The sequence below is a fragment of the Trichomycterus rosablanca genome, chromosome 13 (genome assembly GCF_030014385.1).
Source record: "Trichomycterus rosablanca isolate fTriRos1 chromosome 13, fTriRos1.hap1, whole genome shotgun sequence".
Classification (NCBI taxonomy): Eukaryota; Metazoa; Chordata; class Actinopteri; order Siluriformes; family Trichomycteridae; genus Trichomycterus; species Trichomycterus rosablanca.
The window spans coordinates 26,751,777-26,770,153 of record NC_086000.1 but is presented as its reverse complement, the minus strand read 5'-3'; the positions used below and the strand labels follow the sequence as shown (position 1 = coordinate 26,770,153).

At 36.1% G+C, this 18,377-nt stretch overlaps 1 long non-coding RNA gene across 4 annotated transcripts in view; it reads left to right on the top strand.

The window, feature by feature from the left end:
- Positions 1-9,980: 9,980 nt before the first annotated feature.
- Positions 9,981-18,377, top strand: part of LOC134325273 (uncharacterized) — a 39,846-nt gene continuing 31,449 nt past the window's right edge. For all 4 annotated transcript variants that reach the window (XR_010014281.1, XR_010014282.1, XR_010014280.1 and 1 more), the window contains exons 1-2: positions 9,981-10,303; positions 10,399-10,550. This is a non-coding gene — a long non-coding RNA (uncharacterized LOC134325273). The remainder of the gene's footprint in view (positions 10,304-10,398; positions 10,551-18,377) is intronic.

The following is an 18,377-nucleotide window of genomic DNA, read 5'->3' as shown; positions in this document are numbered from 1 at the left end:
TCCACTCTGCAAATTTTCCAAGCTTTTTTTGGTTCAGTGTGTACATGTGTGTAAGAGATGGGTACAGAGTGGGCTGTGCTGGTAGGGCTGATCAGGCTTCTAAAGTCGGGTGTAGTGCGCACTCAGTTTGGCTGTCAGGAGGAATCAGAGTCTGCATTGTGACGAACCGTTTCACTATTGATTTCATAAATAAACAGAGCTAACATCGATCCTAATGTTATTTTGCATTTCAATTACTGCTCAGTAACATAACCTTCAAACGAATGTGCGTTCAATACCAATAACATTCTCTGATAAATGCTCGCATAGCCACCCAACACACGTTGTGGTTCATCCCCCCGCTAAAGTGTAAATTAGCGGACCTAGCATTTTCCCTCTATAAACTTTCAATTAGAGAGCGAATCACAAAGCAGGGTGAGGATTGTTTCCCAGGCGTCTGTGGGGATGACAGTGTCACTTAAGTAAATAGTGATGGAGTAAGATGCACAGCTCTGCACTACTGCTGTGAAACTCATATTTATATTAAACTGCAGATACAGCATACTTACAATGATTTAACTTTATATAGAGAAATTTAATTAATGGACTTATTCCTGGAGTTTTATGACTTTTCATTATACAACTTGACATTACTTTAAACTATAAAATTTAAGAAAAAATCATTATTTCATAAAAAAGTATTTGTGTCAGTATTTAAAATGATATGAATCTCTCTTTCATGCACAAGTGTAAATCGTGAGCGGCTCTATTGTTGTTGGAGCAACAAAAAGATATGCTGACGCACGGTGTCAGTGGAGACCGAGGGGATGCGAAGCCCTCTGACTGCAGCGTGATCTGGCCCCAGCTCAGCCAGACATTACTTTCAGCGTGCTAATGGACCTCGCTTTATTTTTAAACACATTGTCACAGTGAAGCTCGGATGCCAAGGTAACCTTCGAGAAAATGAAAAGGGACGGTGACAGGCTGCTTTGGTTGCTGCCGCAAGGTGTGAGAGTGCAAAGTGAGACTGCAGTACTTTGCCTGAGGAGGAACAAGTTTCTTTTGTATCTAACTCTTGCCACATCATGACAATGGGGCAAACACACAAAAATGGCCATGGATAGCAGCTAGAACAAATAGACACAATCTGTACATAGTTTTAGGTTCAGGTCCCATGAATTAACTAGTGTGAAGTAGGGCCCTGTCTGAGCAGAATTTGCTGTGTGTGTGTGAGGAACTAAAATTTATATCCCAGATTTAGAAAAATGTATCTACATGCAGTTAAAATTAATACACCTTATTATTTTTAGATAGTCAGGTACTACAGAAAGCTGAGATCTATGTAACAATACAACTGTGTGTGTGTGTTTGTTTACACATCACTGGCTGTGAGATAAACACAAATTTAAACACAAATTTACATCACAAAACAAAAAAGAAAAAAAACAAAACAGAATAACAATGGTCAATACAGAGAGCATTCCCAATCACCGTGGGGAGACTAAGCTCCCATGTGGGCCACAAAGGTGCACAAGCACTAAATCAATTTATTTACAGTGTAAGGAATGAGCGTGCTGTGCACGGCTTACCAGAAGCGAGAGGGCTCCTTCTGAGTGGCCAGTGTATGGGACAAGGAGGCCCTGTTGATACAAGGAGATGTGTTTAGAAACAGTGTGACAGCAATGCAATAAATAAAAACACTTTTTGGTGTCAATAAAGACATCTCGTTGTCTTTTCATTGCAGCTCTCCAGTGAGGGTGCAGGAAAAAAGTAAATAAAGATATTTGTAATTGATGTGCTTGGCCTGAGTTTTGTGAAGCAACTCGGCTTAGAGGAAAGGTGGGTCAAGCCCAGCCACAGATCTGTGTGGGTAATGTATTCTGAAACCAAATTACTGTAAACCGATTCCATCTGGATAGTGTCGGAGTGGGGCTGCTGTGCTTACCCGCGATAGCATCTTCATGCAGACAGCAAAAATCTGATTAACCCAATAGCACTGAAACACTTGGTCAAAGAGCAAAGAGCTTTTAACTTAAGATACACTAATACAATTCCCCCGCCTTGTTTTCTCTAAAGCTAATGCAATAAAATTGAGGGGACAAGGGAAAAAAAGCAAGAAAGTAATAGGAGAGATGTGCATTTTAAGCGCTCAATGCGCCAACTCGGGAATGAAGTCAAACAAATTTAGCCGTAATTCATCATTGAGCGCTTATGGAGGTTCGCCACTGAAATACATAATCCAACTATCATTCCACTATAGAGAAAAACAGGAGGGGGCTGGTGTGAGTGAGAAAACAGGATAGGCTTGTCACTGGGTGTGAAAAAAAGAAAGAAAAGTCTTGTCTCTTTTCATTCATGCTCACTAAGAATGCTAAAAGGTAAGAAAAACTCAAAGTGACAAGTCACAATATTGCCAGATTTTGTAGCACCAGAGCTCGATTTGTGCAATAAATGGACCCTTGTCCCCCCAGCTGCTGTCCGCACCCAGCAACTGAACTTAACAAAGAAGACGCTTTAAAAACAAACATAAAAACAATAAAGCAAACATTTTATAATATAATTATAATATAAAAAATATAATTAGATCATATTACAAAACTTATTATTATATATAAGCTGTTGTTTCCTGTTTTATTACAGTTCCTAATATAAAATGCAAGATCACTGGAATTTTTCTCCAAATACAAAACTGTTTTTAGTTTGTTATTTAATATTCACCATTGATATGTAATATAAAGATTTAACATATATGCTGAAACATATCAATTCTGAAAACAATATGAAAATGTTATTTACCAATTAAGCAAATAAAAAAGCTAATTTATTTAGTACAATTTCAACACCTCAAACCAACATAAATGACAAAACTTTTTTAGACAACTCTCATACACACACAACTCAAAAAACATAAATACTTAAATGCATGGTGTGACTTGATACTTTACTGATTTAATAAATAACAAAGCAATACATGCTTTCAGCTTAATCCAACAATTGCTTTCCTCCTTGTGATATAATTGCACTTTCTGCAAGCTTTTCTGTCCGTGTGGGCCACTTTATTCTCTCAGTCTTTATTACACACTATTTACACATTGTAGTGCACTGTCAAAAATAGACTAAGACTAAATTATGATGTAATGGTGACTTTTTTTTTTTTAAAGAGTAAAATAATTTATAATTTTAATCTATGACCTGGCATAATCTGTGGCAGAACATAGTGAATGTCCTTTGTATGTTTGCGTGCATCTCCTGATATACATGTATATACATATATGAACTTTAAAACTCACTAATTAATTTGGCTTTTCAAAAACAATAAAATTCATGAATAAAACGATAGTTGATACATTGATAATATTCATTTCTTTATTTTTTGTATTTTTCCCTGAGATATTATGTAAATGATAAAAATGATAATATAATAAATAATTTATTTTCAATCAAATTTAAATATGATGAGCATTTTATAATAGAAAAATATATTTAAAAATATTAATATCCATTTAGTACACAACTATGAAAAAGATAAAATAGCACAAATAAAACAAAATAAAAAACAGAATAGGAAACCAAATGCAGTTTAAACCCTGGGTGTGCAGAAGTGTGATTAATAAAGTATAACACAGATTAAAACATTTTATTTTCATTATTTACAATTCTTGCATAAAATCAAATGATAAATAAGAAAAACAAATCAGAGTATAATAAACTACTACAATAAATATTACTTATAAAATAAAGAAATATGAGTGCATGTGTGTTCCACAGTAGAAAAAAAAAAAAAAAAACTGACAGTTTCAGAACTCTTAACCTGCAGTAGTAATTTTTAATACTATAAATATGTCGGTTTGACTAAAGGTTGTCCAGTACCTAGAAATGCTAAGCTGTATTGAACCTTTCTAATCCTGCTTAGCGCTAGCTACAAAGCAGATTAAAATATGCGTGGCTAAGGAGTTAACAAGCTCTGCCCGGCACAGCGTGGTCAGCGGCTGGGCAGACACACTTCCTAAAAACCCACAGACACACACTCGCTGTCCTGCGGCACAGACGGCTGTCATTTCAGCCAGTTTCATTCCAGCCCTTCAATTTTTTTGTAATCCTACACGTCTAAGAGAATGAAAATATCCATATGCCTGATCTACCTGACATTATTCTTTTTAATCATATCAATCTTTCAAGCTGATACACTGAGTGTCCTTTTATGATAATCCGGCCACAACAACATGCACATTTGGCTGATTGGATTTTTAGCATGAAAAGAGTTATCAAGTTAAATTATGAGTGCTTTCAATATGGCTTATGATTGCTCTTTCAACGTGATATATATCAGTACATGTAGAGATTACATTCTGAGCACAGAAATAAAGAAATAAATTTTGTACTGACAGCTATAAATCCTGAAAAATATTGCAGAATGAGAGGAGGACAGAAAAATGCCAATGAATAATTAGATAGGTCTAATATATATTTTATACACTTTAATAGATATTAGACTTAATAAAAGTTAGAATTAGCCTATCTTTTAAATTCAATTTAGAACCTATCTAAAACAAATAGACCAACATTTTTAGGCCACAAAAGTCATTTTTATATACATTTTAAAATTATAGTGATATATAGAAATGAGTTGGAGAAATGAATTTCTTTAGCTATATAGAGGTGAAAGTATAAAAGCAAGTCCTGAGTGCAGAGGAACACCGTCAACCTTTGCTTAACTGCCCTTTTTGGTAATTCACTCTACCTGATCACCATGAAATCTATTTTATCTCATCTCCTATTTCTATTTTATTGTTAGATTTAAGTGTTGCTTTTCTTTAAATTTTTGTCTAATCTAACAAGTACTTTTTTAAACTAGATTTTCATGCACACACTTACATAGCACCGTACAAATAAGGGGAATTAACAGTTAAGGAGCCCCTAATTGATTGGCCACGCACTTAATGCAATGCACAAAAGATGCCACACAGTGCTAACAACCGGCTTTGAGGCAAGCGTTCTTGTGTGTTGTCAAAACAAGTAAAACACTTGTTCTGTGGACCCTATACTTAATGTATGCCTCATTCAACTTAAAAACAGTAAGACTTAAAATATGTGTTTAAGTGGTTCTGAGTTTCATGAAGTCGCAAAGCAACTATAATAAAAAGTTGCTCCTCGCGAGTTTTCCATGCCAAAACACTAACAAGTAATGAGATTTATACAAAAGTAGAACAAAAGCAGACATAAAAGCAGACACAGAAAACCCAGAGTAATACAGTAAATCGATCAATAAATTGATCAATTAGTAAAACAAATAAAAACAAAAGCATATAAATAAAAAGACAGAAGGCCAGATAAATGAAAATAAAGAAGCAAAGAAAGGAGTACAAAAGCAAAGAGAAAAAAGACAGGTAGTGCAAAAGCAAAAAGCAGAAAGAGTGAGGATTAAATAAAGCAGGATTGAAAGCAAGGAAGAGATGCACCTACTGGTTATGATAGCTGAGAGGATCAGGGATGCAAAGTTCTGAAACATCCATCAGTCCAGTTTTAGCATTCCAGGAAGCACAGAAGAAGGCAAGAGGAAGCAAGGGACACTGACTTCTCCCCCCCAAAAATGAAGAGCACCTTTAAAGGTAAAGGCAAAACAGCACCCGCCAGCACAGCACACCCCAGTCTACACAGGTATGAGAGTGTGTGGGTGAGCACACTCGTGTGTGTGTGAGTGTACGAATGTGTACAAGTTAGCGGTATGTCTGTGCACGCGTGGATGTGTATGGGGGTGAGAGCTGGGGGGGGGGGGCTGAGAACGACAGAGCAAAGTAGCGGAGCAGCAGTGTTGGGAAAGAGCGCTGTGCGAGTGGCTGTGAGAGAGCGAGAAAGAGAAATGGCTCTTTCCATGGACGGGATAGGGCTCTTTAAGACTGAAGGGCTTGATGAATATGGAACAGCTGCTGTTGGCTGGCTCCAGGGGGCCGGACTTAAAGCGACAGAGAGGGCTGGTGGAACACACGGGAGGGGGTGGGGAGAAAGTCCAAAGGGGGGAGCCTTAAATGCCCACACAGACAATCACACATCCCGCTAAACACACATGCACACAAACATAAACTTCTGAGATCTTACATCTACTTAAATGAACTGTAACTAATGCCTACAACCATACCTCTAACCTGACCTTAGAAATAGTTTTTTTTTTTTTTTTTTTTTTTTTTTTTTTAACTAAGCCTATATGGACCAAATATCACTGATTTCTGTAAGATTGGCTGGCTATGTTTTTGTAAGCCTTACATGATTGAATGTATTTGATACTCCTAATAAAAAACACTATTTTAAAAATAATAGCAAATTAGTGGAGGACAACAAAAAGACTTAATGTCATATTTCAGGTTACAGTCTTTGTAAAGGTAATTTTTATAACACCATAATCACTAAAAAGTACTTGCTCTTGACACAATTTTTTAAGAAAGAGCAGACTAAACAACACATTTTCCCTTATCATAATGAGTACACTAGTAGAACTTGCCATATAAAATTTTTGTATTTTACAATTACATCTTGTGGATAGCACAAGGCAAAAGTACTGCAGTGTATTTTAAAACTGCTTATAATAATACTGTCATACTGTTAATAAGTTATTTCACTTCATAAATACATTCTATTTGGTTCAGATGTGTGGCCGGATTTTAGCATATAACTTTCAGATAACATAAAAGTATATTAGTAGCTTGGTACAGATTTGTTATTCTCAAAGGATTTTAAATAAAAAAATTACTTGTTTTAAATTTCATTTAGTTTTATAGAAAAAATAAATGCCAGTTGACATAATAAAAATGGTAAAAATTGACCTTAGATAACTTTATGTAAATATCGCTAGTTGTTATTTATATCAAGTGCTAAATCAGTAACCAGTGGAGATGTAAAGACATAAATCAGTGTGGGTGTAAACTTTTGCTTGTGCATCATGATACAATGACCATGTTGTGAAAGTGTGAGAAATGTTTCAAGTAGTAACTCAAACTGGACACCAATCAGCTTCTAAGGCGGCAGAAAATCCTGGCCTGTCTTCAATGTCCCGCGGCTTAAAAATGCTAGTGTCTCACCATTGATGAAGCCTTAAAAGTATGCAGGGAATGCAGATACCATTTCACAGCAGACGAGAGTCCCCATGTTACCGTATCCCATTTTATAAAACGACAGCAAAGCATATCATCCAAATGGAGTAATGGCAAAGCCGTGCAACCCATTGAAGACCAGAGCAGGGCAATTTAAGCAGATGCCACTGTCTGCATCTCACAAATTTTGCAGTTTAAATTAAGTTAAATTTAGAAACTATTTCAATATGTTTCAGGATCATAAGACAACTGTAACACAACTTCATGTCATTGATATATGCCAGAAGGTGTTTAGGAAGGGGAGGGGGTATAGCTGCCTCCTAATTAGGCGCCTCCTCATAACCTTAAGAGAATCCAGCCCTCTACTATTCATCGGCTCACGTTTCCATAATCAATACTAAAGCATCATCCAATCCTTATTGATCATCACAGGTCCCATTGATGCTCTACTGCAAGCCTTTAAATTTACTTTGCATAAAAACATCACTTATTCTGCTAGACATCACAGCTAGATTGAAGTGCATAATAGTTAGAAAAAAAGGTAAGCCAGGGATCAAAATGATTATCAAAGTGTAAATCAATAATGTCATATGAGAATCATAAACAACAAAAACACCTGTGTTTACTTTGAAAACACCCAGGGTATATATTGTATCCAGACAAAATACTTCAGACTTAATTTTACTTTTTAAATATATTACAATGTAATCAAATCTGTTTACTTATTTTATCGATCATTGAATACATAAGCTATTATAAAACTTTCCTTTCTTAAGATTTTGTCTTAACTAACATGCATGTAAAATGCTCATAAATGCCCCAAACACAGATATTTTAAGCAGTTTTAGGCATATGCACTTTGTAATACAGAACATGACATATTGTTAATTAGATTTTAGAAGATACTGTATTTTAATTGTTATTCATTTACAAATTTTTATCCAACTAATTTGGTTAAAGTGGAGGGGAACAATCAGTCTAAAATGCTTAAGTCACAGGCATGTCCACACAATGCTGCCTTGTGCATCTTGTTCTATGTTTTGTTGCATAGTCACTTTACAGAAGTAACTCTATTTACTAATTGTACATAAGCACTACACATCTTTTTTTTATTATTAAATAGGAATGAATATTACAGGTGTATGGTTTTGCTAACATCTATTGAAAAACAAAATTAGATAGGGAAAATCTTAAACATGTTAAATGTTTTTATTGTCATTCATTTATCTCACTGTCTCTTAAATCTGAATGAAAACAAATGTAAAAAAAAATTTCTCTTGTGTATTAAGGGTTCAGACAGTAAATCCTTTGTAACATCTCACTTTCTTATTACACAAGTGATATTAAATGTGTCCCAGTTAAAATATGTTTACTGTAGCTGAGCATTTAAAGGTCCTGCAGGAGCAAAAAACATCCAGCTATACAGGCCTGGACTGACAGTAGCCATCTACTGCACTGATGCTTCCTAATGAAGTGAGCACATAGAAAACCAAGGGTGCAGACAGGGGTCAGTGTACAGTCAAAGTTTGACTAAAATCAATTCCCCTTCCCTTGTGTCCTTAAAGCTTAAGTAATGCTCACAGGCATATTTAAGTACACTGCAACAGTTGTAAGGTTGTACAGTAGTTATTTAAGAAAGCGAGAGAGAGAGAGAGAGAGAGAGCGAGAGAGAGAGAGGTAGAATTGAAGCATAGGCATTTGTTAAGATGTTTAATTTTGTTTTTATGTGTATATCTATTTATTTTACTATACAAATGTTGATGTTACAGTATACCAATATATATTTTCAACCATTAATGACAACAAAACATATACTTTATAAAACTAAACACCTGGTCAATTGCTTTTTCATGTAATCAGTTAAAAGAAGTTAGCAGTTATGTGGCAGCAGTGTTATGCTCAAATAAAACAAGTCAAATCTTTAGTTAACCTTTACATCAAATATGAGAAAGAGAAGACGTGTGATCTGACTGACTTTACTGTGAGATGGTCAGCGGTACCAGGCAGAATGTATCTAGAATTCAGAATGTACACACAGAATTGTGCAGGAAAAAATCCAGTCAGTGGCAGTTCTATTGGCGTAAACACCTTGTTGATGAGAAAGGTCAATGGAGAATGGCCAGGCAGGTCCGAACTGACAGGAGGGCTAGGGTAGCTCAAATAACCACTCTTTACACAATTTCTGAATGCACAACACGTAAAATGTGAGGTGGGTGGACTACAAAGGCAAAAAGACCACATCAGGCTTCACTTCTGTCTGTAAGAACGTGAACTGCGGCTTTGGTGCATCTGACCATGAGCATCACTTTATGACCACAATTAAGCCATTGTATAATGGCTATTTCTGGCATAATAATGTGACATGGTGCAAAGCACAAGTAATTTCAGACCAATTTCATGAACATGACTGGGAGTTTAATGCACTTACATAATCTCCCCAGTCTTTAGATATGAATTCCACAGAATACCTTATATAGTATATAGTAATACAGTACAAGATAATGTCTCCAACATGTTCCACAAAGATTTATGGCTGTTTTGTATACATATATACTATTTATAAATAGTTTTACTTTTTAAAACATATAAAAAAATGAAAAACAAACAAAAAAAAGTTTAACTGTATTGGACACTGACTTCACTGTGTTTGCTTTATACTTACATTTTTGTGTGAAACAAACGCTAAATATCGTTAGAGTGGTTGACACAGATAAACTAATAATAATTAAAATAATATTCTTGAAACTTGAACGTACTTAGTTTACCTCAGTTTTTTGATAATATTTGAAAGTTAAACGGTACAAACTGTAAAACAAACTGTACAAGTTTTACCGCGCTTCACTCCTGACTGCGTGCGCGCGCACCGACCGTTATTTTTAAATTAAAAAATGTGTTCGTTTAAAATGCGACCGTTAAAACCAAGGCGCTGTGATAAATGAGTTATCACGAAACGAAACAGAAAACAAGAGAAAGGCTGAGAGATTACTCTACCTTCTCCCACATACAGGACATTTTCGCTCCCCAGGTGTAAATGCGTAAGGAGAGAGAGAAAGAGAGATGGCTTCTTCTTCTCCAGGCTGCGCTTACCTTTCCAAACTGACTCGTGTACTGTGAGTATGCAGCAGAAGTGTGGAAGTGTGGATGTGAACCCCTCCTCCTCCTCCTCCAGCTCCGGTTAACTCCTTTATCCAGCAAAGCTCTTCTCAACGCACTTCACTCACACCTGCTAACAGTTCACTGTAAGTTCCAATTCACCTGCCGTATTAACTTTATAAAGCAACGAATGCACTAATGCCCGGCTAAAACAATTCATTCTTCCTTTGCTCTTCATTAGCAGTGTGAAAAGAAACGTCGAGTTGACAGATTGACAGGCAGAAGCAATCTTGAACTTCAATTTAGTTCTGAGGGGGAAAAAAACAAGTGGAGTTTGATGCCGCCGCCATGAATAAATTACGAGACAACAGTTAGCGTCACGTCTGAGCCCAGGTGAGCTAAGAGTTTAACAACGGTGTCGTGTATCAGGTAAACTCAGGATTTACTCCAACAAAACAACAACAACAAATAAAATGGTGACGGCCTTTAGTTTTTCTTATTAGTTCTTAATAGTGAATCTCTTATGATACACAATGTGCAGCTCAGGTCAAAAGTTTACACACACTTGTATGGGTATCATTACAGTCTTGGGATTTTTATGGTTTCAGCTGTATCACTTCTTTCATAAGTTTTCCTACAGGGCAAAATGTAACCCAAGAACCATGAAAACATGTCAGTGAATTAGAAGACACTGGAACATGGTTGACACTGTTCACAGTTAAACGAGCATTACATGGGCTTAGAGGCGACCACAGATGAAAGGAGCCCCTGCTTCAGAAACAGAACCTTAAAGATCTTTTCTTTCATAACAGTGGGCATTGTAAATCATTTTCCGGCTGCTTCTGAATTATGGCAGGTCTGTTTCTGGTAGTTCTTGGATCCTGACAAATGTACATAAATTACCTGAATATATTTTTTAAGGTGCATCTATGTTTATAGGAAAAAAATTATCAGATGCACATTGGTTTATGTTTGACAGAAGTAAGTCACAGAGTCAGATGCTTTAGCCACCCTTTTACCCAGAACCCTGCTGATAACATTGCCTACATCCAACATTAAACCAAAGAACATATATTTTATACTTAATTATGATTGGGGTGGTTTTAGTTATATTAGAAAATATATTACTTAAAATAACAATTACAAAAAACAAAGTTAAATATTTAAAGTGAGAAACTCAAGTCATAGATAAAAGAGAATAGTAAAGTTATTAAAAAAACTGCTATTAATAATAATAAATGTCATTATTATATGTCATTACAATTTTAAACTAAAATCTACCGTTGCATGTCATTATAATAATACTCTCTAAAATACATTTTCCCCTATCCTTGTTTTTGACTCATTGTTAACTTTTTCCATCATTCTTTATCCATCCAAACCTTTATTCATGCATTATTTATTTATTATTTAATTATTTTCAGGTTAATAAAACAAATAAAAATGACTGCAAATTGTGTTTAGTTTCTTTTGTTTGGTTTGTTTTCCTTTTGTTTTTTTTAATACCATGTAAACAAGAATCTGCAATCTTTGGCTTGCATTAAGACTAAATATTGAACCAGCATCTGGACAGTCAGCCAGTGGATGTTGTTCTTTATTTCATATTTGAGTTGTTCAAATAAAACCATTTATTCATTCATTGTCTGTTTTACCATCACTTTATCCTGGTAAGGGTTGTGGTGATTCATTGGGCAAAAGTCAGTCCATCACAGCACATGCACATATACATTCACACACTCATTTTTAGTAGCTCCAACTGACCTGACTGCATGTTTTTGAACTAGGAAACCAGAGAACCCAGAGGAAACCCATGGGCTACCAAGGGAATAAAACCCAGGCCCTTCTTGATTTGAGGTCATATGCAGATAGGACCCAGCTCTAGTGACTGAGACCATTGGTCCAAAAGAGACCAGTATGCACCTTGAATAATATAAGATTAAAGATAAATACTTAACAAAAACAAAACATTTATAGAACAAAATATAAACACTGTATTATGTTAGTACTGTTTTTCTAAACATGTATTTAAATCTTATTAGATTATCACCCAGCTCCAACATTTACCATGTTTAATTATGTTTTTATTTTAAATTATATTAAAATATGACAAAAGATAAGTATGTTTTATTTTAGTTATAAAAGACAATGTCAATACTTAACAATAACATTGCTAATATATCACAGCATTAATATTTTAATTTTATATTGCCCAGCTCTACCCTAAACAGCTCAGCCTTGTTTCTCATGGGTGCAAAATAAAAAAAAATTATAATAACATTAAGGATTAATCATATTTTTATAAATAAATAATAAATTAGAATTTGTTCTTTATTTATTTATGGGTAAAGTTTATTAAGTTTTTTTGTATTACTCTATGTGATGTTTAATCAACTGTATTTAAATATTTAACTGCAGTTGTCTAGTCTTCATCCAAAACACATGCATACCCAATTTCACAACAAATAATACGTTCTTAAATGTCTAGATTAAAAGCCAACATGTGGATATAACAGCTCATAAATTTATTAAATCTTCCCAGAATTTAAGTGAATAATATGATGGGCTCCACTAGAGGGAGCACTGTTTCACTGGAATTGAATGAATGTGATAAGAAGCACTAGTTTATAAAGGCATCTAGTAATCTCTTATTTGTTTTTATTTCTGATAATAAAGGTGTTTCTACTTACATATAGTGAGGATGTTATGTTTATGAAAACAATGCCATCATTTCATATTTGTTATATTTGACATTTAGCTCTTTGTATGTGTAGATTAAGATTTGTTTTGTTGCATGTTTGCATGTAAACACTTAATAGTTGTATTCTAAAAATAATATACAATTCTGATCAATAGATTTAGATAGAATGCCTATATATTGAACACTCCAGTGGATTCAAAAAGACACTAAACTGGGGTGCTGTGATACAAATGTGTCACTGGGTGATATGCTCAAGTGTAGGTTTTGTGCTTTTAGTTACAGAAGGTCATGCTGTAGAAAGTTCATATACAGTTCACAACTAGATCCCTGCGGTACCTTAACATTGTACAGTACAATGCATAGAAAAAGTATCCGTTCCCTTACAGTTAGATAAAAAACTAAAAACATTATTCTCAACCAGTATTTTGGATTACATCATATTTTCATGTGTACAAGCATATTCAGCTTGGTGATATTATAATGTTACCTGAATGTATACCTTAATATTTTAATATTTCTAATATATCCACTAATATTATGTGTGCATCATTATTTGTAAACATATTAGACACATTACAAATAACTTCACACCCACAAAAATTGTGTTTGAGATCAAACCACATGAAAAGGTAATAGGACAAATGCCATGTAGCTGACAGTAAGAAGGTTAAAGTACATTTTCCGGGGTGTGGTGCAGTTACAGATGAGTTGTAGTGAGTGGACACTCCTGGTCAAATTTAATCTATTGTTGATTTAAAAAATAAGTCACATTCTGTACATGCAACAGATTTTATACATTTACATGCACAATTAATGTTTATTTGCTAAATTTATATTACAGTTTTGGCATATTTAACTTTTTTTATTTCAAAATGTGTCAAAAATTGACGATATAATGTATTTCTGTTGGCTACCAAGATATATTCTACCTTATTTCTAACATTGTGTAGTCACCTGTTTTTCAGTGTAAATGAACAAAACCACAAAAATCATTACTTTAGACTCAATAATTAAATATTTGTTATTTTTTTCTTATTTACCTGTCACTCCAATTTGATTTAGTGACTGAAGACATTTTTAGCTGGTGCTGTATTTCTGTCAATCTTGAATTGCATATTTGATACACTTAGTTTTGACAAGATTTGTATGGGGCTGTACTAAAAGAATGCACCTAGCTCTTTTTTTCCCTTTCTGGTTGTAAGCCGCACCATAACCGAATTATGGCATCATGGCAAACTGAGTTAGTGACTCGCATTCAGAGCAGACAGACAGAGAAGCTCTGGTAAAATATGTTCTTAAATAAAAAAAACCTACAGGCATTAATCTAAACTTACTTTGAACATTGCATAATTCAAAACCCAAGCATTTTTCTTTGCCATGCTCAAACTAAATCATGCACTCATGACTCTGTCCATCCAGTTCTTTTCCATGCCCAAATTTCATTTGGAGGCTCAGCCAGCTTGATTCATGCAGGTATCTTTTTTCCACTTTACCTCATCCAGTGGAGTTACTTGGTTAACGAAAGTGGTCAGCAGACCCTAAGTGATTTTTAAAATCTCTGAATGGAGTAGATGTGTACTATACATAACCTTCTCCTTCTCCACCTTTTCTATTTTCTCTCCTCTCTCCTCTCTGAAATGGGGCTGCATAAGGCAAGAGGTGGGGTCCAGAGGCAAAATAAGGATGTCTGCTTCATGGGATCTGACAGAAAATCTATACACTGCAATGTTTATCATTGAGCCATTACCACGCAGCCAAATGAAAGGACAATAATCCAATTATTTAAGCTAGATTTATCTAAGGAACATTCACAGCTTTTTCAAAGAGCAAATCATTGAGTAATGCCAGAAGTAAACAGACTAACAATGTGTTGTGTCAATCTAGAAGTTAGTAATAAGTGCCAGCACAGAGCTGTAGCATAGAAGGAAGAATGAGCCAAGTGGTCATAAATAACATTCTTTCAAAAAGAAAAATCTATGATAATATTTATTTTAATTAAATTTGGACAATAGCATAAAATAGTGTGGTAGCAGGTAATGTTGATGCCACACAGTTCATACAACCCAGGTTTAATGCCTGCTTCTGGTTACAACCTATGTGAAGTTCAGCTACCTCTTACTGTGTCTGCAGGTTTGCTCTTGGTTTTACACTTTTTTTACATCCCGTAATTATGCCAGTAGGTCAAATAGCTACTCTCAGTTGTATCTACATTTGTGTCAGTGAGTAAAAGCATATGTGATGTCCTGCAATGGACTGGTGTCCTGTTTAGGGTATGTTGCTGCCTTGCTTATTGCCACAAACCTAGTGACCGCAACAAGGATGAAACATTTACTACTATTGGATGAATTGAAGAATAAAATAATTGTAGTACATAAGGTTTAAAACGGGAAAGTGGGATTTACATTTCCTTTCAAGGCAATAATCCAAAATGTTTTAATTTTTGGTTATACATTAGGCATATTTAAATACACTCACTCACTCCTGGAGCCTATCCCAGCTTTTCAATGGGCGCAAGGCACCAGTCCATCGCAGAGCAGACACACAAACATGCACTCACCCATTTACCTATAGGGCAATTCAGTGTCTCCAATTAACCTGACTGCATGTTTTTGGACTGTGGGAGGAAACCGGAGCTCCCGGGGAAAAGCCATGCAGACACAGGGAGAACATGCAAACTCCACACAGAAAGGACCTGGACTGCCCCACCTGGGGATTGAACCCAGGACCTTCTTGCTGTGAGGCAGCAGTGCTACCCACCAAGCCACCGTGCCGCCCTATTAAAATACATTTAATACTTTTTTATTTCATTTTTATGTTTTACTGTTTCCTTGTCCTGATCAGGGTTGTGGTGGTGGCGGCTACCCTGGAATCAGTGGGCACAGTGCAGTAACAACCCCAGACAGGACACCAATCCATTGTGAGGCCTTGGCCATCCCTTACTCAGACATAGCCAAGCATGTCTGTATGTAGACACCTGACGGGCTGATAGCACCAGTGGAGATTTGCACCGTGGATCCCAGCTGTGGTGGGCTAATGCAGTTTACCACTGCATTTACTACTTTACAACAAATAGACCTTCCTTAGTGAACAACACTCTAATAATGTCACGTGTTCATTTGCAAGTGATTTTGAGTCATGAGCAATATGTTCTGATCACCTTAAACATAAACATACATAAATTAGAGTGTTCTGCTAATGTTAAACAACATCATTTGTCAACCTAAATTGTTTATCTTGGGAGACAAGATACGCTTTATTGTGTTGTGGATCTGATTTTGAATAGACATAATAAGCAAAAACTGGAATTTCCTACTCACAAGTATTTAGACCCTGTGTGTCAACAATGCAATTGAAGTCCATGTGTTGCAGTTTGATTTGATTGGAAATAGAGTACACTGCATTACACTGCATTAAATTGTTGCAAGACATATATCAGGGCAATGATATTAAACAAGTTCCAAGGCTTTGGGTTTTCCGGGACCCCAGTGGCCTTAATAATTTTAAAATGGAAGAAGCTTGGCACAACCTTGAGCCATCCTGGAAATCAGTGATATAAGTAGGGCTTTTGTCAAGGATGTAATAAGGAACCAAACAGTCTTTCTGAAAAGCCCCAAGAAGTCCTGTGCAGAGCTGGGGGAATCTCTGCAGCACTTTCAAGTAAAAGGCATAAGACGGGCTACTTTTAGTTTGCTAATTAGCATGAACAGGACACATTAATTGGTTCAATGAGTCAAAAATTTTAAACTGTGGGCAGAACAACAAGCACTTTTTGTGGCACTGCACATCACCTGGCTAATAACATCTTTAAACATGGTGGTGGCGGCATCTCAGCAGCAGGAGCATGGGGACTGGTAAGAAGGGAGGGACTGATGAATTCACCAATAACAGATACATCCTTGAAGAAAACCTCCTACAGAGCATTTACATTTTCGGCATTTAGCAGACGCTTTTATCAACTTACAGTACTGTGACAGTATATTGTGGGGCTTGAACCAGTGACCTTTTGATTACTAGTCCAGTACTTTAACCGTTAGGCTACAACTGCCCACACACAAACTCAGACTAAACAAAAAATCCTAATCTTAGTCCCATTGAACAGCTATGGAATTAATTGGAACATCACTTGAGGCTTTCTTGACCAACATCAGTGCCCAGCCACACGGCTGCTCTTTTGTTTATTTGGATTTTAACGTCATGTTTTACTCTCTTTGGTTACATTCATGGCAGACACATGGTAGTTACTCGTTACACAAGGTTCATCACTTCTCAAGGTTATATCAACACAGTCATGGACAATTTTGTATCTCCAATTCACCTCACTTGCATGTCTTTGGACTGTGGGAGGAAACCGGAGCACCCGGGGGAAACCCATGCAGACACGGGGAGAACATGCAAACTCCACACAGAAAGGACCCGGACCACCCCACCTGGGGATTGAACCCAGGACCTACTTGCTGTGAGGCGACAGTGCTACCCACTTAGCCACCGTGCCACCCTACTGCTCTTTTGACTGAATGGATAAAAATTCCCACAGACACACTTGAAAGTCTTGTGAGAAATCTTTTCAGAAGAGAGGCTTTTGTTAAATAATGGGATGTTGAACAAGCTCATGGTCATTTGTCAGAATACTTTTTTAGAGAAGGAAGTCTACCTAAATGTCTGACAATCATCCATCAAAGAAAAACTTTCCAGATACAGGGAAATATGCCAAGCCCTACATACAGTAACCAGAGGCAAATATAAAATTCAAGTCACTAAAACTGTGTGGCACCAATACTACCTGCTGTACCATCATTTTAATCAGGATGTTAAACTCTGAAGAAATCCTAACACTCTAATATTAATTCCCAAAAAAGTAAATCAGCTAGTATCATCTTTCATAGATTCTGTATCCATTCTGTAGCACCCAGGACTAAAACTATTTATTCAGCACTAACAAGCGTCTTATTAACAAAGTCTTTATGGACAGTAAGCACTGTGGTCTCTATGAACCTCAAAGGGGCAAAATAGGTTTATCTTAAAAAAAGGTTTATCTTATTTGGGAAAGTGAAGGGGCCCGGCCTTATCTGTCAATAAACAGTAATTAGATTTTGTTGCAGATAGTGTCGATTGGTTTCTAATCTAGCTGTCGGCTGGGATGTGTATAATTAAAATCCTGATTGATAAAGGGGTCAGAGACCGCCTACATCACGAACGACAGTGCCCTCACACACACAAACACGCACTCGTCAGTCCCCTAACAGATGTGTGTACCCTGACCTGACCCCCTACAGATGCAAGAAAGCACAAAGATACGACAGAGGACTGAGAGAAAAAGTGGGAAAGTGCACCTCTTATTGATCAGAGCTATCTGCTTTCCTATCAGTGGCATGTTCTTCCTACAGAGAGTCTTAAACAAAGGGTCCATTTGGAGTTGTAGCTTCAGGGGACTTTTATCCACCCACTGTGTGAGAAATGCAGGTGATTCATTTCAAAATAATAGCAACATTATATTTTAGTCTTTTAGCTCCTGTTGACTGCTA